This window comes from Sesamum indicum, unplaced genomic scaffold, assembly GCF_000512975.1.
Source record: "Sesamum indicum cultivar Zhongzhi No. 13 unplaced genomic scaffold, S_indicum_v1.0 scaffold00232, whole genome shotgun sequence".
Lineage (NCBI taxonomy): Eukaryota > Viridiplantae > Streptophyta > Magnoliopsida > Lamiales > Pedaliaceae > Sesamum > Sesamum indicum.
The window spans coordinates 78,692-84,929 of NW_011628126.1; positions in this window are offsets into that span (position 1 = coordinate 78,692).

The following is a 6,238-nucleotide window of genomic DNA, read 5'->3' on the forward strand; positions in this document are numbered from 1 at the left end:
CAAATTTAGAACACAAATGCTTGGGTCTAGACCAACGTTTGGTTCAAGTTTCGTCGAATTCTAAGAACGTTCAAAATTTAGCTGTTTTGCACGGTGTTATTAAACAAAATCTGTTTCCCTTTTAAACTAACTTGTAATTATTATTACGCTTAGCAAATTTACAATACAAATGCTTGGGTGTATACGCTTAGCAAATTTACAATACAAATGCTTGGGTGTAGACCAACGTTTGGGTCAAGTGTCGTCGAATTCTCAGAACGTTCAAAATTTAGCTATTTTGCACGGTTTTATTGAAGCAAGTTTGATTCCCTTTTATACTAACTTGTAGTTATTATTACGCTTAGCAAATTTACAACACAAATGGATGGGTCTAGACCTGCGATTGGATCAAGTTTCGTCGAATTCTGAGAACGTTCAAAAGTTAGTTGTTTTGTACGATTTTATTAAAGCAAGTTTGTTTTCATTTTATGCTAACTTGTAGTTATTATTACGCTTAGCAAATTTACAACACAAATGCTTGGGTCTAGACCAACGGTTGGGTCACGTTTCATCGAATTCTGAAAACGCTGAAAATTTAGCTGTTTTGCACGATTTTATTAAAGAAAGTTTGTTTCCTTTTTAAACTAACTTGTAATTATTATTACACTTAGCAAATTTACAACACAAATGCTTGGGTCTAGACCAATGTTTGGGTCAAGTTTCGTCGAATTCTGAAAACGTTCAAAATTTAGTTTGCACGATTTTATGAAAGCAAGTTTGTTTCCCTTTTATTCTAACTTGTAGTTATCATTACGCTTAGCAAATTTACAACACAAATGGATGGGTCTAGGCCTGCGATTGGGTCAAGTTTCGTCGAATTCTAAGAACGTTAAAAAGTTAGTTGTTTTGCACGGTTTTATTGAAACAACTTTGTTTCCCTTTTATACTAACTTGTAGTTATTATTACGCTTAGAAAGTTAACCCACAAATTCTTGGGTCTAGACATACGTTTGGGTCAAGTTTCGTCGAATTCTGAAAACATTCAAAATTTTGCTGTTTTGCACGGTTTTATTAAAGCAAGTTTGTTTCGCTTTTATACTAACTTGTACTTATTATTACGCTTAGCAAATTTACAACACAAATGGATGGGTCTAGACCTGCGATTGGGTAAAGTTTCGTCGAATTCTGAGAACGTTCAAAAGTTAGCTGTTTTGCACGGTTTTATTAAAATAAGTTTGTTTCTCTTTTATACTAACTTGTAGTTATTATTACGCTTAGAAAAATTTAACACACAAACTCTTTGGTCTAGACCAACGTTTGGGACAGGTTTCGTCGAATTCTGAGAACGTTCAAAATTTAGCTGTTTTGCACGGTTTTATTAAAGCAGGTTTGTTTTCCCTTTTATACCAACTTATAGTTATAATTACGCTTAGCAAATGTATAACACAAATGCTTGGGTCTAGATCTACGTTTCGGTCAAGTTTCGTAAAATTTTGAGAACGTTCAAAATTTAGCTATTCTGCACGGTTTTATTAAAGCAAGTTTGTTTCCATTTTATACTGACTTGTAGTTCTTATTACGCTTAGGAAATTTAACACACAAATTCTTGGGTCTAGAGATACGTTTGGGTCAAGTTTCGTCGAATTCTGAGAATGCTCAAAACTTAGCTGTTTTACACGGTTTTATTAAAACAAGTCTGTTTCCATTTTATACTAACTTGTAGGTATTATTACGCTTCGGAAATTTACCACACAGTACCAACTAGACCCAAAATGCAAAAATTCTCTCACTAAAAATTCTCTCCCTACTACACACACTACTACACCACCAATAACACACACTATTGTCTTCCCCATGAAAACTCCGACCGGCGATGGAGGAGAAACGCCGGCCGGCGACGACTTTGGTGGAGAGGACGCCGACAGCCGTCCGGTGGCCGGGGATGGAGGGGAGGAAGATGAACAGTTGCTGCGCGAAGAAGAACCCGCCATGGAAGAAGAAGAGCCGGCCTCCTCTGATCCGGCGAGCGAAGGTGTCTCCCATGGCAGCCCACCGTCTGTGGAGGTGGAAGGAACGTCGGTGATGAGAAATGGTGAAGAAATGGGCGGTGAACAGCCGGATCTGGAACTGAGGTCTCGCGCCGTCAACAATGGCGGAAATGGGTCTTCGTCTCCACGCGACTTCAACTTGGACGAGTTCCTCACGCTCGCACACAAGGTAATCGACCATTGCGACTCACAGGCAATGGATGCTCTGAACGAACTGAAACGACGATGGGAGGCTCGATTTGGGATTGAGAAATCGCGGTTGCCGGCGGAAAGCTTGAAAGTTGACGAACACCCATTTGCTCGCGAGCTGAAACAGGTATGCCGGAGACGTACAACACAGGCGACGACGATACTTGGAACCGGAATGGCAGCGACACTTCAGCGTCGACCGGCTGTGCGTGGGAGAATAATCACACCTCCTCCGCCGGCGGCTTTGCACAGCAACAAACCAAACCAAATCTCGGCGGCGGCTTTGAGTATCGCGAACCAGACCTCGCCGGTGGCTTTGCATAGCAGCAACACGAACCAGACTTCGTCGGCGGCTTTGCACAGCAGCAACGTGAACCAGACTTCGCCGGCGGCTTTGCACAGCAGCAACGAGAACCAGATCTCGCCGGCGACCGTTGGAATTCCGACGAAGGATGACGTGTGCAATGTTGCTGACATGGACGCCTCGGTGGACAACGTTGGAGCTGATGTGGCAGGGAATGTGAGTGACATGGAGGCTTGCTTGGAACATACTGCTGACATCAGCCCTAGTAGGGCTGACATCATCGCTGCTGCTAGGGCTGACATCATCACTGATGCTAGGGCTGACATCATCGCTGCTCCTAGGGCTGATGACACAGGTGCATCTAGGGCTGATGTCAGCAATTACACTATCAAATCTAGGGCTGACATCATCGATGATACAAGGAAAGCTAGGGCTGACATCAGCGCAGACACATGCAAAAATAGGGCTGATGTCAGCAATTCTGTGGATAGAAAACAAGCTATGCATGATGCTCCTGTTCCAACGGGATTGTACGTTGGAAACATCCCGTTGCACGCATACCCGGATACAATTATCGACGACAAAATAGCGCATGCATTTAATCATTCAACCCGGAAAACCTTATCATTCATTGCCCCAACAATGCACAACGGAGAGGTTGTCGTGCGACCTTCTTTAGATGCGGTACGTAATGGGTCTAAACGCTGGAAATCTACTGCAGTTGGCTATTTCTTGGGCAAACGGCCATATTATCATCACCTTAAGGAGTTTGCACATTCGGTCTGGCCAGCACTAAGGGAGGTGACAGCGACCACAAACGGATTCTTCTTTTTTCAGTTTAAAACAGTTTGTGATATGGAGGAGATAATTGAGGGAGGCCCGTGGTTGTTCCAAGGGCAGCCGATAGTTCTTCAAAAGTGGGAACCGGGGATGGCCATGAGAAAATTGAAGCATACACAAGTGCCCGTCTGGATTAAATTACGACACCTTCCGATGGAATTTTGGACGACAGAAGGATTGAGCACTGTAGCGAGTGGTGTGGGGAAGCCCTTTTACCCCGACGCGATTACAAGAGCATGCACGAGACTGGACTTTGCTCGTGTATGTGTGATGATTGATGCCACACAAAAGTTGCATAAACATATTATTGTCATGGCACCTGATGAAGAAGGAGGGGAGACACCTTGCAAAGTTGACGTTGAGTACGAATGGCTCCCGCCAAAGTGCACAGCGTGCATGTCATTGGGACATTCGGACAAGGAATGTGCACTAAACAAAACCCGCAAACCGACGAAGCCAACAGTAAAAGTGTATGTGCCGAAAGTCAATGTATCACAGCCACAACTTCTGACTAAGGGACGTAAGACGATGAAACCAGTGGTTGAAGATATACCCAAAGCAGATGCGGGAGACAACTTCTGACTAAGGGACGTAAGACGATGAAACCAGTGGTTGAAGATATACCCAAAGCAGATGCGGGAGAGAGACATGTGGACCAGAACCACTCCAAGCAAGAAGAGAGAGGTAAGGCAATTATTATTTATAATGCTTTTGACGCTTTGCATTTAATTGATGATGCAGGTGAGCATTCAGGGGGTCCTAACACAAGCAGCCCCATGGACGATGATCCATGTTGAACATCGCTGTGTGGAATGTCCGTGGGCTGAACAAACGAGACCATCAGCTCGCTTTGAAGGACTTGGTCTCTGAATACAGGTTACACTTCCTAGGCATTTTTGAAACTCGTGTTCGTTTGAATAATGTTATGCATATTCAATCTTTTATACTTCCACATTGGAAATGGTTTGTCGATTATTCTTCTGTTGGTAATCGCATCTGGCTAGCTTGGGATGAGAATATTGTTGATGTCCATATCTTAGACTCGGCAGATCAATTTATTCACTGTCGGGTTACTAATATGGCTGACAATGAATCTGTTATTATCACTGTTGTTTATGGGGCATCTGAGGTGATTGATCGTCGGAATTTATGGACGGCACTGGAGACGCTATCTCAGCAATGCTCTGACATCCCGTGGATGGTGGGAGGGGATTTTAATGCAGTACGTGACCTTAACGAAGTATGTGGCATCTCAGGAGATATAAGGATGGCCACCGAAGAATTTAATGCTGGTATTCTGGAGGCGGGGCTGATCCCACTTCCTATGCAAGGTGAATGGTTCACGTGGCATAATTGCAGTACGTCTATGAGGAGTTTATGGAAGCGGCTGGATCGGATTCTTATTAATGACCGCTGGCTGGCAAGGTTCCCGAGCGCATATTATCACAGCCTTACTCCACGGACATCTGACCACTCTCCACTGGTTTTACATGGGGATATACAACAACATAATGGAGGCACGTTTCGATTTGATAACTATCTTGCCCACTCGCCTGAGTTTATCCACAATGTGCAGAATATTTGGCATCATGAGATTGTTGGTATTCCTATGTATGCTGTGACACGTAAACTGAAGGCACTTAAACCAGTCTTTAGACTACAAAGGAGAAATAAGGGAGATCTGACGATGAATGTCCAACTAGCCAAAGGTTTTCTTGATGAGGCACAACAGTTGGTGAGCTCTGATAGACAAAATGAGCTATATCTACTCCTGGAGCATTGTTGTCGAGTCGTTTATGCTAAAGCGGCAAAACTCGAACAAATTATGCTGCAGCAGAGAGCCAAAATGCAGTGGATGAAAGACGGAGACCAATGTTCCCGGGTTTTCTTTCGTAAAATTGCACAGAGACGAGTAAAGAGGAGAATCTTACAGATTAATGATGAGAATGGTTTCACACACACGGATCTAGGGGAAATCGCCCATGAGTTTGTCTCATACTATCAGAACCTATTAGGAGGCACCAGAAGACGGCTGTCAGTGGATATTCGTTATCTTAGACCGTGGGCAAGGCACTGTATCACTGATGAGGAAGCTAATCAACTACTCCTTCCACTCTCAGCGGATGATGTGAAGCAAGCAGTGTTCGATATTGCTGATGACAAGGCACCGGGACCTGATGGTTACTCGTCAAGATTTTTCAAGGCGGCTTGGCCTGTGGTTGGGGAAGAAGTTACGAGGGCGGTACTAGATTTCTTTTCTACCGGAAAACTTCTGAAGCAGGTCAACTCCACGATCTTGGCCCTGATCCCAAAGGTACATACGCCTATGTCGGTTAATGATTTTAGACCAATTTCATGCTGCAATGTTTTATACAAGATCATTGCGAAACTTCTTGTCCAAAAAATTAGTGTGCTACTGGACAAGATAGTTAGCCCATGTCAGACAGCTTTTATTCCCGGAAGAAGCATTGGGGACAACATTATGTTAGCCCAGGAATTATTCTCCAGATATAACCAGATGCGCCTACCCCCGAGATGCGCACTTAAAGTGGATATCAGGAAGGCCTATGATACGGTGGAGTGGGACTTCCTGTTAGCAGTTTTGCAGTTGTTCGGGTTTCCACCTACGTTGACAAGGTGGATTGAGGAGTGTGTTTCCACGACATCATTCTCGATTGGGCTCAATGGAAAACCTCATGGGTTCTTTGCTGGAGCGAGAGGACTACGACAGGGAGACCCACTTTCTCCTTATCTGTTTGTGCTTGTAATGGAAGCTTTACATCTGGGATTCTTGCAACGAATTGAACATGACATCCAATTCACTTATCATTGGAAGTGTGAGAGTTCTAAGGTTTTTCAGATGGGATTTGCAGACGAC